This window comes from Tursiops truncatus, chromosome 13, assembly GCF_011762595.2.
Source record: "Tursiops truncatus isolate mTurTru1 chromosome 13, mTurTru1.mat.Y, whole genome shotgun sequence".
NCBI lineage: Eukaryota > Metazoa > Chordata > Mammalia > Artiodactyla > Delphinidae > Tursiops > Tursiops truncatus.
The window spans coordinates 20,447,941-20,465,352 of NC_047046.1; the positions used below are offsets into that span (position 1 = coordinate 20,447,941).

Consider the following 17,412-nt stretch of genomic DNA (forward strand, 5'->3'; position numbering starts at 1 on the left):
CTTCCTTCAATTTTTCTGTCTTTGACACTTTTTATAGTAAAATGTTAGTGAAAAATGTGGACCCATCTAAGTTTAATACAAAATCCATCAGCTTCACCACTCCCATTTGATTTTTTTAGACCAATGATATGAAAAATAAATTAATCTTAGAAATTTAAAGCGTACATATAAACTCATCTCCTACTTGCATTTTTCTGTCTCTGAACACCTGGAAAAGGATAACTGATGACTGAGTAAATTATTCCTTATTCTTATATGATTACTAATCATTAAAGATGCCTTGGGATTAATAGTACCAACAATCAAGACAGGCTTCATAAGGATTCAGCAAACACTTACTGAGCTGGACCATGTGCCAGGCATTTTGCCACGTGGTTTCTTCTGCTTCATCTTCAAAACAACTCAACAGAAAGTAGACATCTTTTCAACCATTTTACAGACCTCAAACCAAACTCAGAAATGTTTAGAAATTTAACCATGGTCACAGAGCCACTGAAATGGTCTTCAGTGACTATTATTTCTCTCCTTCCAGAAAATGCACCCACTCTTCCTATCTTAAGATAAAAACCCTTATAATGTAACCACAGCCAGCCCTTTGGATGCAGCAATTACAGGCATATCTCTATTTATTGTGCTTCACTTTATTGAACTTCACAGATACTCCATTTTTTTCAAATTGAAGGTTTGTGGCTGTTCCTGTGTTGTCAGATGATAATTAGAATTTCTTAGCAATAAAGTATTTTTAAATTAAGGTATATACATTGTTTTTTAGACACAATGCTATTGCACCCTTAACAGACTACAGTATAGTGTAAACGTAACTTTTATATGCACTGGGAAACCAAAAATATATGTGACTTACTTTATTGTGATATTCACTTTTATTATGGTGGTCTGGAACGGAACCTGCAATATCTCTTGAGGTCTGCCTGTAAGCTAAAGGATAGTTGCATGACAGGGACAGGCCAATCAGAGGCCTTCTCTGGGATTTTCTAAATTGAGAGTAGTAAATGGACATCTGGCTCTTTCTTCTAAATCTCAGGCTCTAAGCTCATAGGTTTGAGGATAGTGGGGGTCATGAGTCCTTGATGTGAAGAATACTTTATGCCAGGATCTCTATACACACCATCCCATTCAAACCTCACAGGAACCCTATGAGATAACTTTCCTTTTCCCTTCTTGTGGATGAGGAGACTGAAGGTCAGAGAGGGTAAGTCGATTTCCCAAAGGAACACAGCTAATGAGGGGAAGATTCAAAACCAGGCTTAGTCACCACAGGATAGGCCCAGAGGACTCCCCAGTGGGTCCAAGGGGTCAGCCTGGAGCTCACAAGGCCCCCTCCAATGCAGAACTGCACTGGTCAGAGCTGTCTACTGCCTTCAGCTCGGACCCCCAAATTCACACCACCAAGCAACTGCTTAACTCCCAGTAACCAGAGCAACCTAGCTAGAGACCTCTGAAGGATCTCCCTCGTTCTCAAGTCCTATACAACACAGTCTGCCATTGCTTCTGCACAGATTCCCTTCCTGTATCAACAAGATGCAGAGCTCAGGATCTGACTCTGGTTATGGGGAAGTGAAGGAATGAATTCTCAGTTCTGGGGGACTTTGTTCCCTATGGCAGCCTCTCGGATGCCAGTCACAGTGAACTGAAGGCAAAGGGCGTAACAGGAATTGGCTTTGGGAGCTGGACTCTTAGATCTGAATCCAAGCTAGACTGTGCCAGTTTATCTCATTTGATTCTTAGAGGTAACAGCAGTCCCATTTTACAGATGAGAAGACTGAGGTCAGAAAAGACTTTTAAACTCGTCTTTATGAGCTCTTTACTCCATGTAAGCTCCAGTGCTAGGCTTTCTATGTATTTGACTCACATTCTTGCCCCATGATAGGTACGGCCCATCATTCCCATTTTACAGATGACAGAACTGAGGTTTGGAGAGGGAAGTGACTCGGCCAGGAGATGGCGGAGCCGGGATTTGAAGCGACAACTCTAGAGCCTGTGTATCTGAGGCCTTGCTCACCTTCCCAGGAGCAGTTTTGCTGGTTCAGATGTAGGAATGGATTGTGGCTGTGGCCTTTCTGACCCACAGGCACGAAACTGAATCTGTTATCGACATTTTAAAATCCAAGGTTTGTTTTGTTTTGTTTTAATGCTTAGAAGTTTTGTGCTGCCTTCAGATAAAAGAAAGAAAACGTGATGAGGTCTATCTCCCCCACTGCCCGCTCCTTCCCTAACACTCACCTGTTAAAAAGTCCCTCAATGGACCCATGGGCCTAAGCCTGGGCTTTGCTGGCACCTACAGCAGCTGAGATGCGGCCCCCGCAGGCCATGTGCTGCTAACTGTGTTACAGATTTCAGGGGGAGAGGAGGGGAAGCAGAGGGGAAAAGCGACTTTTGCCAGCCTCCAAATGGCCCCGCCCACTAAGTCTTACTGCGTAGAAGGTGCCAGATCAGATTAGAGTCACCAGTTGCCGCATTATCCTGTCTTGACTTCACTAACGCTCATTAAGCTCCGAAAATCCCTTTTACGATGTTTAGGACACCTCCAGAGGAGTTTGCTGTGTAAATATTATTCCACCATTAAATCCTGCCACAAGGCCGCCGTCAACAAGTGGGATTCGAGAAGGTTCCGCCTAGGGGGCTCCGCGGGGCGCCTGTGAAGTGCGGCCAAGGGGCTCCGCCAACAAGCCAGCGCGAGCGATAAAGGCCCCCAGTTCTCCCACAGAAGCCTCCTGCCACTTGGGCCTGCTTAACAGAGCGGCCGCTGGGGCACGATTTGGGTTAAGAATCAAACACGCCGCCAGGGGCCCCTGGGAGCCAGGGCCTGCCTTGGACAGCTGGTGTGCACACTGGACCCACTCCGGAGTAGGGGCCTCGCGGGCTGCAGCGCACTTGGTGGAAGCTGGGGTCTGGCGCCCGTCTCTCCCACCTCGGCAGCAGATGTGGGCATCGGTCTTGGGGAGGCGACTTTTCCCAGCCGGAGGCCTCTTTGCCTTGGCTGTCCTTTCGTCTGCACGCCTTTATTAATTTATGTATTTGGAGGAGGGAGATCGCTCCATTAGGAGCCGTGGATTATTGCGGATGGATAACCTATCGGACTCAGCAGATGCTGCTGCGGCTGGCGCGGCTGTCACTGCTTTTTTGTTTTTCTTTTTCTTTCTTTCTTTCTTTCTTTTTTTTTTTTTAGTTTAATCAATTTCTCTTTTCAGCTGATTTGCAGGGTGCACTCCTGGGAGATGGTGACAGAAGATGGTGGACTTACATACGGAAACTGCACGATGCGGCGCCCGGCCTGGCTTGGGGTGGACACTCATTGTGCCACGAATGACCTTCGAACCCCCTACTCTGTGCCAAGTGCTGCTCTAGGCTCTGGGGACCCAGCAGGGAGCAAGACAGGTATGGTTCCTGCCGCGTGAGGTAACCGTCTAGAGCTCTGGCTGTGTGGAATCCAGCAGTGTCAGTAAGTCCGACAGGGACACAGCGGGTGCACAGTAACCTGGGGGCGATGTAATGCATGCACAGCCCCTGGCACTGTGTCGGGCACATAATAATTGCTCAACTAAGGCTGTCTCTCTCATTCTCTCTTCGGAGGTTGGAGTCCCAGGTGAATCATTTTTTGCAGCTGTGTGACATTGAGATCATCCCTTTCCCTCTCTGAGGCTCAGTTTCCCCATCTGTGAAGTGGGGCTTATAAAACGTGCCATATGGAGCTGTTGAAAGTGTTTGTCTATCCTCATGGGCTTGTGTGACATACAGTTATTGAGCACCTACTGTGTGCTGGGTGCTGAGGGTTTAAGCAGTGATTGAGATCTGGTGCCTCCCTTGTGTTTCGTAGTCTGCTGAGGAGTTAACAGGTAAATTCAACGACCCCTGCTCGGTGCTGTGATGGGGTAACTCAGGGACACTGTGGAAGCCTCGATGAAGGGCCCTTAATGTAGCCTGCAGGGATCAGCAAACTATGGCCCAGAGGTCAAATCCGGCCCATTGCCTCCTTTTGTACAGTTCCCAAGCTAAGAATGGTTTTCACATTTTTAAATGATTGTTTTAAAAGTCAAAATAATATTTCATGCCACGTGAAAACTATAGGAAATTCAAATGCCAGTGTCCATAGATGAAGCTGTACTAAAAGCCTGCGGTACCCACTTGTCTGTGGATTGCCTGCGGCCACTTTTGAGCTATGATGGCAGAGTTGAGCCGTGGCAACAGAGACCATGGGTCCCACAAGGCCTAAAATATTTACTGTTCGGCTCTTTGCAGAATGAGTTTGCCAGCCGTTGTCCTAGGGGAAGTCGAGGTGTGAGCCAAGAGCTGAAGGATGGGTAGAATTGGTCAGTTTGGGGTGGTTGGAAGGGGCAAGGAGAGGTCTGCTTTGTGGCTTGGAGAAAAAGCCTAGCGTCTTCGAGGCTGATGGAGGTGCCATGAGGTGAGCTGCAAAGCACCGTCGCAACTTGAGTGTTGGGAATAGTGGAGGACGTTGACGGCCTATAGGAGAAAGTACAGTGGAGTAATACTGATACTAGGTCTCGTTTATGATGTAATTATTAGGCCCACTGCTGTAGTTCCCGTAACAGTCCTCCAAATGGACCCGAGTGTTGAGATCATTAACCCACTTCACAAACGAAGAATCAGGAGCTCAGAGAAGCGCAGACGCCTGGTCAAGGTCACACTGCAAAACACAGAGCAGAACCCCAGGCTGCATTACTCAAAAATCCATGTTCCAAACCCACACCAGTAAACCCAGACATTTCACTGCCCATATCCTGCAATGTTATACAGCTATGCGTTGGTAAAAAGAAAGGAGAAAAAAATTGCAATGAAACTGGGCTAGAATCCAGAAGATCTTTGCAGCCATTCCTCACCCCGCCCCCTACCACATCCTGAGTGTTGTTTTTTCCAGCTCCCCCCCATGCTGGGGCTCCTCTGAAATCCAGCCACATTGCTGGCAAGGAGAAAGGGGGGTGGGAAGCTAGGCTTCCCAGAAAAGCTAGCAGAGGAGGACTCTCTGAAATGGGTGGAGAGATGCATGTTGAAGGCGCAGTGTGTTGGCAGCCCTGGCTCCCGGCAGCTGTTGGCTGCGCACAGAATAAATACAAACGGATGGATGGGTTCGGGCTGGGAAGCCACCTCGCCTCGCGGGCTTCAGGCAAAACCGAGAGGTGCTGGATGACAGGCCTGCCAGCTGACGGGAAGTGACTCGGGTGTGGGGTTTGTGCCTTTGGCTGCCTGGCGCAGGTCTGAGCACCACCGGGGCAGCGGTGAGAGACACGGGCGGTCCTGGAGGCAGGCACTTCCCGTCTGTGCATCCCTGGGCGGGATGGTTCACCCACATGAACTCAGCGTCACCATCCATAAGTGGAGATAACGGTACCTACCTTTGGGGACAGTTGTGCAGTGGACACCATGGAGTACCGCCCAGATCCCCAGTGGCTGGGGTACCGTTGTCAACAAACAGCTGCAGCTGTCAGCCAGGGACAACCCGGCTCCAGAGACCCACCTCCCCAAGGTCACATCCAAGGACCGATCACTGCAGGGTGTATAGGCCTGCATGACTCCAGAGGGCCAGCCGAGCTCCAGGGCTGCCTGTGGAGCTGACCCAGACTGTTGTCCTACCTGCATCAAGGTTCAACTTCTCGCTCCATCCACGTTCCCTCTTCCCTCCCCAACACAAGTGCTATCCAAAGAGTCTTGCTAATAAATGACATGCGTGCTAAATTCTGTCCTACATGGCATCCTGGGCACCCGACCTGGGGCTGTTTGTTTGGAAAGTGCCCATGGTGAGTAGGGGTTCAGTACATGTAGAGAAACAAAGGGAAGATGAGAACTACAGTGAGAACCTACTTCAAGGTGTCCAAATTCCTCTTGATTTCAAAGACGAAGAGTGTGTGCCCTGTTCTGCAGCGCTGGTGTCCACAGAGACATCTGTACTATTTGATTGTCATCACACACTGAAGCCCAGCTAGGCACTGGGCATGCCCAAACAACCAAAGGGATCATCGTCCCCAAGTGACAGATGTGAAGACTGAGATCGAGAGAGATAGAGTGATGTACCTACAACTCGACAGTGTCCCCTGTGATCATTTATTCATCCATTTAGAAAATATTGAATGCTGGGCTCTGGGGTCCCTCACAAAGCTCAGAGCCAAGGAGGGAGACACACGATGAGCCAGCCGAGCCATGATGATGACAGATGTCTAAGACCAGTGATGACTGACAAGTGCGGTGTGTGATTTGGGGGTTGGAGTGGGGGACCCACAGGCAGCCAGGGTGAGTCACAGAGCAGGACTGGAATTCAGGTCTTCCAGCTCTGCACCAGCAGCTACCTGACAAATCTCTGTTCAAGGGGGTTATGTTGGAGAGGCTGGGTTCTCAGTTGTTCCCTGGTTTCTCCCCAACTCTGCTTAAGAGCTAGCCTAAGGACTTCCTGGCCGTCCGGTCCAGTGGGTAAGACTCCGCGCTTCCACTGCAGGGGGCACGGGTTTGATCCCTGGTCGGGGAACTAAGATCCCACGTGCCGAGGCCAAAAGAAAAGCTAGCCCCAAATGCCCCACCCTCTCTGCATCCAAGAAGCCCACATCCCTTCCCTCAGTTTCTCCTCCATCAATCCAAGGCTGAGCAAACCCAGGTGCTTTCAAAGCAAGATGACCAAGTTTGGAAGAGACTCTGAGCCCTCTCTTCCCTCTGCATGTCTCCTGGTAAGTGGTCAGCCTCTCCTTCCAGGAATCAGAGCCAAAGTCATCTTAATTGTTCTCCTGTCTCATAGGCTGAAGCATCTGTTCCCCACATAAGCTCTGTCCTGCACTCAGGCACCCCACCCTGGTCTTTTTTCCTGGCAACACCAGGGAGCTTTCCCAGCCTAGGGAGGAGTCTCTGAGGGTCACAGCTCAGTGGCAACTATTGGATTCCTGGAAAAAGCCAGGTTCAGAGAGAGACGGGGAACCAGAGCGAGGACGGGCAGAGCCGCAGGTGGACAGTGGTGGGTGCAGGAAACTGGCCCCAACTTCGAAGCTGTAGTTGGGAGAGGACTCCCAAAGGCAGCTCAGGTAACATAGGGCTTGCAATGCCTACCAACACAACTCCCAGAAGGTCTGGCCCCTGCCTACCCAAGAAGCATCCTGGCCAGCTCCAGGGTTTTAGTGTCCCTCCCTTAGACCTTTCTCCATGTCAGAGAGCTTTTCACAGTGAAATGTAATTATGGGTTGACCTGTCTCCTTCTCTCTCCAATCTCTGAGCCACTTGAAAGCAGGGACCACCAGGTTTGACTCATCCTGAAGTCACCAGAGGTTAGCTCAGAGCCTGGCATATAGTAGGTGCTTTGTCACTGCCTGAGTCCGTGAGGGTTTCCCCTCTCTCTCCATCTCTTGACTTCATTCTTCAAACAGGCCTCAAATGGTGGCTGGGTTTGGCCATCAGCCTCTCTGGACTCATATGCCCCTTGCCTAGAAGCCCATCAGGAGAACAAAAACTAGGGAAGATTCTCATTGGTCCAGATTGGGTTTCTCCCTGAAGCACCACATGACCTGGGGAAAAGCTAGTTCTGATTGGCCAGGTCTGGGTCAGGTGTGGCTTCTGTGGCTGGGAGTGGGGCCAGCCACATCAGGACCACAGGGCATAGGTTTCCCACAGGAGAGAGGGGTTCTGGGGCTAGTGCAGATGAGGGTATGAGACCAAGAGAGACAGTGGATCTCCACCAAGCACCGTAGTTCAATCTTGGGGAAAAAAACTTTTGTTTAACCACACTATCTGATTATTTTGTGAAGTAACTGGTAGTTTTCCCCAGAAGGAGAGATTCTGAAAGTCCTCGTACTCAGAGCCTATATTGGGTTATGAATGCACCCAGTGGACAGCCAACAAATATTTAAACCTGAGGCTGAGAGGTGGGTGGGGGCAGAGTGTGAAAGGCCATGAATGATACAACAAGAGGCCCGGTCCTGTCGCTCAGCACAGTCTGGACCTCAGGATGGCCATCTGTGTTTGTAAATAAAGTTTTATTGTAAAACAGCCACGCACATATTGCTTACAGCTGACTTCACACTCCACCTGCAGAGCTGAGTAGCTGTAAGGGAGACCATCTGGCCCACGAAGCCAAAAATATTTAATAGCTGGCCCTTTACAGAAAGTTTGCTTGTCCTTGCGAGAGAGAGAGAATTGGAGGCACAAGAGTGTTGTAATCCACTCTATATTTTAAGAAGATGAATTCTACACTCTAGACAGGGTAAGGAGATATTTTGAAGATTGAGCCTGGACCTTGCAGGTCGTATGGATGTGGTTTGATCGGTTGATAGTGGGCTCTATCACAAGTGGGGTTCTCCAGGAGCCGACCCTGAGACAAGGAATCTGTGCAAGGAGTTTAGTTGGGAGGTGATCTCAGGAAGCACCCTTAGGGAAGAGAGGAAGTGAGGTGAGGCAGGGAGGTGGCCTTTAAAGGGGGCAGTGTGTACAGGTTCCCATTCTGGGCGAATGGAGCTTATGCCCACTGTGGACTCTGGGAGCAGTGTGGATCGCACACCTGTGAGGCAACAGGGAGCCAGGGTATTTATAGACTTAAGTGCTGAGACTAAGACTGACTGAGCCAAAGTTTCCTGAGTTCCAGCCTTTGCCCTGCCTGTTACCAGCTGTGGAGCCTTAAGCAAGTCCCTTTTGCTCTCTGGGCCTCAGTTTCCCCATCTGTAAAATAGGAAGGTTCTAGGAGCCCTTCCAGCTTGGAGAATCGATGACTTCCTTGCCTTATCCCAGACTGTCCCAGGCCTGGCTATTGGGTGATTCTGATGACATTGGTTTGTCTCCTGGTCCCTCCAGGACCCAGCTGGAAGTTTCTTTTCCCTCTCAATATTCACAATGTGTTTCTGACACACCTTCTAATCTCACACTTTTGTTTTCCTTCGTGCACTGGAATTAACCCAATGTCTCCATGTCTGGTTATGCATCTGCAGTAACCTGGTTGTCGCTAAAATGCAGAGTCCTGGAAACTTCCTTAAGACCCACTGAGTGCGAATCTCAGTGCAGGAGGGCCCTGACATCTGCGTTTCAGCAAATGCCCCTGGGGACGCTAAGGCTGCTAACGGTTGTGATTCTGTGCAAAGGTTCCAAGCTCAGGCTGGCATCTCTGACTTGCCATGTGGTTTGGGGGAATCAGCTACTCTCTCTGATCCCTATTTCTATCACAAACACGGAGCTAACCATATGCCCCACCTTGTGGCAGGGTGAGGCTTAAAGGAAACACTCGTATAGAGCCGTCAGCAAATTCAGGCTACCCTGGCCATCTTTATGTCGGGTCTGAGTCCTGCCTACTAGCTCAGGAGTGTGTGAGATGTCACAGCTGTTTATTTTCTATAAATCAACTTAATTTCTGTTTCCAGCCCCCATCCCATTGGGCTGGAGGAAAACATAACCTTGGACACATATTCTGAAAGCCCAGTTCCCACCATACCCCTGGGTGTTGCCACAGCCAGGCTCTTGGATATGAAACACCAGGAAACCGTGGATCCTGTTCAGTTTTCAGCATTGGCTTCACCCACCCCCAAATGATGACACCGGAGCTGGTGACCAACTGGAATGAGATGGGAAGACAGAAACGATGCACTGCCCACCGAAACAGAAACGCACACATACACCCGTCAATTTAGATTCAAAATATTGTCCAGACACATTGCCTCCACCCCACCTCACATTGCCTATTTGATTAGACCTTCCCTGAAACACCAGCGAGGAGGGTTTTATTGGGTGGATATGGTTAAAGGCTAATTTTAAAATAAAGCTAGAATCACGACTCTCATGCAGTTACAAAATGAACATGCGTCAAAGAGTGTAGTTAACTCAATAATGAGGGAGCCAGAAAGATAGCACAACTGGTTCAAAGGAGATTTCAAACAACACACACATATACAGTCAATCAGAAAGGCTGGGATTAATTTACAAGGAGATGCAAAATTGGTCGATAACTTTAGGGCAATAATCAATTGCATTCTGCTGGACAAAATGCATTTGCATTTCTATGGCATGAGTCATTTGTATTGCTATCAGTTTTTTTTAACTTAGAGTTATAAAATAGCTCAAAGACAGTGAAAGGCACAATAACCCCTAGGGCTGTGCAAGGCAGAACATCCAGCCGTCGTTTATTTCGTTTTTTGCCTATATCAACGTCATTCGCAATTTTTCCTGACCTTATGATACTGCCACCACCATCCCAGAAAAGAGGAGAGAAGCTGTTTTGTGTCTCCCAAGGCTCCGTTTCTTAATCTGCAAAATGGGCTTGGTAAGAGCCCTTGACAGCCCAGGGACAAGAGCCCGGCCATGACACATACAGTGAGAGAGGGGAGTCGTGTCAGGAAAGGGTTCTCAATCTGAGTCACGCGTGTGTCCGTCCTTCTTGATTTTGGCCACATCCTTGTTCTACCTTAAAAGAGTTACTGTTTCCTTTACAACAATTCTGATTGGATAATACCCACGGAATCAGAGGATGAGGTGCTGGTTCTATTTATTCTACCTTAATACGTATGAAAGTAGACATACAGCCGTTGAGATAAGAAAAGTAAGTTCATCCTTGACCTACTAATCCAGGGCTCGAGGGGAAACCCTGGATTAGGAAGGTATGGGGCAAGAAAGGAAACAGAAGCCGGCACACAGACTGTCATAGACACACATCGCCACCACCTCCACCAGGCTCTACAAATCAATTTACAATTGGCAAACCCCATCCTGAAAAAAGAGGGAGGGCAAATGAAACCCTATCGAAGGCAGGACTTAGAAGCAGAGACCAAAGGCTGCCCCGGGGAGGGGTTGTCATTCTCTGGACTGTGGCTGGCAGATCCCTGTGCCTCCGCGCACCCCTCCCCCAAGCCCCACATGCCCCCCACCTGCCCCTCAAATTCCCCACCGGCTCCTGCTCTGCACCTCTAGATGCCCAGATAGCGGCCCCTCCTGTGATTCATCCGGCTGGAATGTGGGAGTTCTCACATTGCTTGAGCTAAAGGCTTTTAATTCCCCTTCGGTGATGAATGGGCGAGGCTCTCAAATGAAATGTCGAGGCTCTGTGTCCAGGCCCGCCGTACTCCCCCTGCTCAGCGTAATTATTTCTGTACAGAACGTGTCAAGTGCCCCCGCTTCCCGGGAACTTGTTTTGCATGCAAACATTTGGTGATTAAGTGAGGCTTACTTAATTAAGCACTTTGTAATGACTCTTAAACCAAAGAAGGGTGGATTAGGAGTCCGATTCGTGCTGGTGATGTAAAAAGCGCCTTCGCATCAGGAGAGGCAGACAGGGATCCAGCCTGGGGAACAGAGTAGGGACTGCAGCAACTGGAACAGAATCATTCATTCATTCACCCATTCACTTATTCATGGAACACATCCAGGAGCCAGGGTGTATGGTGAATAATATCAATAATAATAATGCCAGGCATGGGGCTAGAAGTCTGATGAATAACATTACAATGCATAGGAACAGATAATGCTTGTTGAGAGCTGGCTTTCATGGACACTGTGCTGCTGCCACGCATAATAATAATATTAATAACAATATTAATTGCTTATTTACCTAGTTGTGGTCAGACTCCCCCATAGTGATGTACAGTGAATTCCCTGATGTCTCCTGGTTGCCCTCTGCCTGATTTTGATGTGGTCCTTCAAGCCCTGGAACTCTACTTGTTTTCTGACCGTTACTTTGGCCTTCAGAAACAGCCTCCTCTTTGTCACTGTCTTCCTTACTCAAAGTTTCTCACCCACCAGTGACTCAATTTTCCCATCTGTATAGTGGGCAGTTTGATGTGGATCATCTCTAAGTCTCTGTCTGATGCTTGAGGGTCTTTGGAGCAAGGAATGTCTCCTCTGCTTTGGGGACCACAAGAATAACAGTGGCAATTACAGGACCCTGGCTATCAGTTGCAATGTCAGAGAAGGCTTCAGAGCCCAGCCTTGCACAGCTCTGAACCAGAGCAAGGCTGAGTCTCATCTTTGATCTTCAGAAGCTGTGTGACCTTTATCAAGTGGTTTGCCCTTTCTGAGGCACAGACCCCCTCACCTCTCAAATGACTGCTGTGAGCCATCTGTACAGGCTCATGGGCTGTTAGGCCCCTTTAAAACTGTCTGCCTGGTGGCAGAAGCCATTGTTTCCCAAACTTGACCCCACAAATATACCCCAAAGCGTCCACTTCCCTACTTGTCTTTGTTTTCTCATTTATATCATAACCTGGAAAAAATGCTTTATAACCTGAACGATCATCTTATAACCAAGGACTTCTATGGGACTTTGGAGCCTGGATTGCTATGTGTTTTCACAATTGTGAACTTGCTGCGTAAAGACCAAGCAGCCTCACAGTGTGGTTCCAATGAAGATTTTGCAGGTGTTTTAAGGGTAGGATGCAGAGTTGTCTCTTCAAGTGCCAGATACAAGCACGGTGGTCTTCAGCAACAAGGAGTCTCAGCCCCACAATGTAGCCTGAGACTCACACGTGAGTGGATATGTCACTAGACCCTAGTTCTGCACGACTGATGTGCAGTCATTCACTGGCACTGAGGGCTGTAGCAAATACACAGGGAAGACCTCTCTCTGTTCCTGATGCCAGCAGGAATTGTACTAGGTGCTCGTTAAATGATTTCAAAAATCTGTTTCATGCAAAGCTGACCACCGTCTTGTCTACTCAAGTGATGCAACATTAAGATCAGTAGATTGAGTTAAATGTGGGGTCTGATTATCCTGAGCTAACAAGTAAAGTTTGCCATTTTAGACAGCACCTCAATCCTAAAAGTCATTCTCTGCTTTGGAAGTATACAAGTTAGCCAACAGACCTTGAATGTGGCAACCACTGTTACTCTGTTACCCAAAGTCCATTCTCCCTTTCTTCCCTAGTGACAGGCCCCTTCTTTTATCTGAGGTGCTGATATGCCCAGCTAAAAGGTTTTTTTTTTTTTTTTTTTTTTTTTTTTTGCGGTACACGGGCCTCTCACTGTTGTGGCCTCTCCCGTTGCGGAGCACAGGCTCCGGATGTGCAGGCTCAGCGGCCATGGCTCACGGGCCTAGCCACTCTGCGGCATGTGGGATTTTCCCGGACCGGGGCACGAACCCATGTCCCCTGCATCGGCAGGCGGACTCTCAACCACTGCGCCACCAGGGAAGTCCAGCTAATAGGTTTTATTCCTTGCTTCCCTTAGATATAAAGTTGCCAATGCATCATAAGCTGAGGTCATTAGGTGGTATTTCTGACCAGGTTCTTTAAAAAGGGTAGATGTACCTGGGAGGCATGCTTCCTTCTGTTTTCTTCTTGTAGGGAGCACAGATGCCATAGCTGGAACCACAGCAGCCACATTGTGACTGTGAGGCACCTTGAACTAGGTGACCATGTGCTAAGGATGTTAGTATAGAAAAGACTAGGCATTCCCTCATTTCTTTGACACAAGTGAAAAATAAAACCTCAACTCATTTAAAGCATTGTCATTCTGGGTGCATTTTATTAGTCTTCATTGCCATTCCCAGCTGATAGAGTTTATATATAGAAGCAGATCTAGAATGCCATCTTTCTATATTAGACCTGGCATAAGTGGTTTAGATTCAAGAAGGAAGTATCTTCTGCCATATTAAAATAATGTTGATAATTTAAGTTCTGTGGTTTCATAGTTATGTTTATAATTATAAGGTGAAGGGGCTTCCTGCAAAAATAAGATATAAGAAGTTTATATGCTGGCTTAACATTTGTATCAGTTTTTTTTTACATCTTTATTGGAGTATAATTGCTTTACAATGGTGTGTTAGTTTCTGCTTTATAACAAAGTGAATCAGTTATACATTTGCATATGTTCCCATATCTCTTCCCTCTTGCGTCTCCCTCCCTCCCAGCCCCACATGCCACCGCTCCAGGCGGTCACAAAGCACCAAGCTGATCTCCCTGTGTTAAGTCAATTTTAAAATAAAATGACTTAAATAAATATTAGGGACCTCTTCATTTTCACTTCTTAAAAGAGGCCCATACATTATTTGAGCTCAAGAAGTGCTGGGCCTGGGACTTCCCTGCAGCTGTGGCCACAACTCCTTTTGTACACCCTGACTCACTGGAGAAAGTGAAGCAGAAGAATCAGGAATTCTCATTAGCAGGTGAGAAGAACTCAAGCTGGTTTTGCCTGAAGTGAGGGTGGGAAATAAAAGAAATGCTTTCTTGAGTTTTGAAAAACTTTCCCACCCAAGCCAAGGCCCAGCAGCATTTGTCTTCTCAGGGTTTCCTGGCCTGGAGCGAGGCCGGAAGGCAGAAACTCTGAAGCACCTTGTGAGAGGCTGTTTTTATAGCGTCCCCTGCAAGAGCTGGCCCGGGAAAGGTAGGGGCTCCAAGGGAAACCCCGCCTGATGAGATTTCCAGCTCCAAGCAGGTGGAGCTGCTGTGACTGAGAACAAATTCATCACACATCAGGCCAGGACTTACTTCTGGCCAAATCATGTCCCTTGGTGGCCCCCATCTCTTCATCTGTGAAACAGGACCATGAGACCAACAGAGCTCAAAGGGGCATCCTTAGACGGAAAAAAGCGATAACCCGTGTTCACACAGGAGATACCTACGAAGGGTGAGGGCTCGTGTTAGAGTTAACTTAGCTCGTTTAAGGTATTTATTTTCCTTCCAAAGGGATACTTATTTTACCTTTTGGTTGCAAATGACATTTCCAGGTCCCCGGTCACATTCAGATGAATCCAGGTGAAGCCTTGGACCGGGTATAGATAAATGTAGGGGCCGAGGCTGCACCCTGAAACAAGTTCAGAGGTGAAGGAGACTTGGGTCAGAAGAATCATGAGAAAAAGGACCCAGAACAAATCTTTCCCGCTAATCGTCAAGTTTAGGGCAGAGGGTGTTTGTTTTGAGGAGTTATGAGTGGGCAGAGCTATGTGCTGACTTTAACAAGGTAAAGTTGAACAGGAATAAGCCTGAAGGTGTCCTTCTGGGTCCAAGAATTCAATGATGTAAGTTGTAGTGGCAGCATTTTTACTATTATTACAGCTAACGTTGGGCATTTGCTATGTGCCAGGCATATTGCCGAGCAGCTGTATGTGTTACTTTACTCCAAAGAGGCAGTGGATTCCCCCAGCAAGGGGCTGAGTCCAGCCAGGTAAAGCACCAGGGTGCCTGGGGAATACTGGATGAAGACTGAGTCCCCCGTAACAGACCCATCTGGGGTCATTTATTTATCATCCATCTCTCTTACTAGACTGTGAGCCCCATGAGGGCAGGGACTGTCTCTGGCTGGTCTACCCTGAATCCACTGCTTAGCAGGGCATCTGGCGCATGTAGCGTCTGAGTGCATTCTGTTACATGCACGAATGCAGGAATGAATGGAAGCCAGCCTCTCGGCAGACATTCAGGCCCTTAGTGGCATGTTAACCTCTCTGGTATTCCCAGACCAACCTCGATTCTGATGTGGTTCAACACGTAACAGCCGTGTCATCCAAGATGGCACATGGGCTAAGAGTGTGGGTCTAGAGTCATAGTTCTACTGGCTTTGAATCTCTGCTCAACCAGTCTACCAGCTGGAAGACCTTGGGCGGGGGAACCAAGCCTCAGCTTCCTCCTCTGCAAATAATAATAGAACTTAAGGGAAGAGAGAAGTTGTGAAAGTTAAATAAGATATGTATGCAAAGCCCCGGGCACAGTTCTTGGCCTAGAGTGTGAAATTGTGAGCTATTTTTATTGTTATTTGTGGAGTTGAACTTTTGGACCTAGAGCTAGGATTTTCATAGTTCTCTGTTAACTTTCACTTTGCAAGATCTGGTACAATCTCCAATCACTGGAGATCCTTTGGGGACCTGAGTCTTTTGCCCATCAGGAGCCCACTCTCCCACATTGGATCATGAGCACTTGGTGTCTCCTCCCAAACCAGCGAGAAAACAGGAGTCCCGTGGTCAAGGCAGAGCCACATGGGTCCTTCTGATGGAGCGGCTGTATTTCCACAAAGGCAAAAGCAGGGGTGCTAAACAAATTTGATGAAATGGAGTTGGCCTCACTGACCAGGCAAAGAAGGAGCACAGATTTGATCCAGAAGTCCCCAGAGAGGCTCCAATCAAGGCCAACCTTGACCACATCCATCTGGGTTCTGGGTATTGGGCTAAGGATTTCACGTGCCTTATCTCATTTAATCTTCACAAGGACCTGAGAGATGACTTCTATGACTGTCCCCATTTTACGGGTAAGAAACTTAGGCTCGCGGAGTGCAGAGTCACACAGGAAGTGGCCAAATGGGATCTGAACACAGTTCTGTTAAGTTGAAGCTTTTAAACCAAGACTTAAGTCATGCCTGACTCAAAGGCTTTTATTAGAGGTTGGCTGCTGTCCACTTGGCTGTGGGAGTCAAGGACTCTGGGGTTTGCAGAGTGACACCACAGGGCGTCTCGAATCCCACCCCGAACTCGCCCACCGTCACTCCTGTGGGCTCTCCCTACAGGGAGGGCTGCCTTGGGAAACACCGACTTCCCAACTGTGTGACTCCCCGGCTTCAATCACACTTACGTGGATGAAATGACACTCCCCTCCAGGGACCAGCGCAGCAATTTGTTTTGGCCGTGTTCAAAGCCAGGCTCAGTGATGAGGGCCTGATTTCCCACACCCTGGAGTGACTCAGAGCATCAGAGATGAAATGAAAGGTTTCGAAAGAGAGAAGATGGAGCCCTGCCTACGTTCAGATATGTGGTGCAAGAAATGTACTGCCATGCGTTCTGAACGTGAGAAGTGGGAGCCAGCCTCGGAGCCTGACGGTAGGGAAGTGTTTCCACATCAGCCACTCTTTTGCATCTATTTTAAAATAGGTGCGTTTATTTATTCTATGTTCTGTTGATTCATTTACTCATCAAGTATTTATTGACCCCCTACTATGTACAGAATGCTGGGAAAGATCCTGGTGATGCAGCTGGGGATGGGATGGTGGCATCCCTGGCCTGGGGGAGCATCAGTTCATCAGAGCAGACCAGCAATTCATGGGTAATTCCAACACGCACAGGGCTAGGGAACATACAGGTGGCCATCCCATCATGGGGCCTCCTAGCACGATTACAGGGTAAATTTAATGACCTGGGGAAATTCTTATGCGAAAACACTAAGTGAAAAAGCAGGTTACAGAATTTCTTATGGAGCATAATTCCAGCTTTATTATAAAAATATATGTGTACGTGACTAGGGAAAAAGACTCATAAGGAGATGCATAAAAACGTCAACAGTGGTTATTGCAGAGTTGCGGGAATTTAATATTCTTCCTTTTACCTTAACACAAGGCTCCGGTGCTCAACCACAAGTAGGTATTCATTTCGTTTTATAGGTTTATATACATTTTAATTATAAAGCAATTTATACTCATTGAGAAACTCCAAAGTCCCTAACTCCCCTCTCCCCACTCAAAACCCCATTTTTATTTTATTTTATTTATTTATTTTTTTGCGGTACACGGGCCTCT

General features: G+C 48.0%; 1 long non-coding RNA gene across 2 annotated transcripts in view; it reads left to right on the forward strand.

Moving 5' to 3' along the window:
- The window catches only part of LOC109552579 (uncharacterized), a 379,508-nt gene that overhangs the window by 291,155 nt on the left and 70,941 nt on the right, over nucleotides 1-17,412 (forward strand). For both annotated transcript variants that reach the window (XR_012325242.1, XR_002179413.3), the window contains exon 6: nucleotides 3,210-3,396. This is a non-coding gene — a long non-coding RNA (uncharacterized lncRNA). The remainder of the gene's footprint in view (nucleotides 1-3,209; nucleotides 3,397-17,412) is intronic.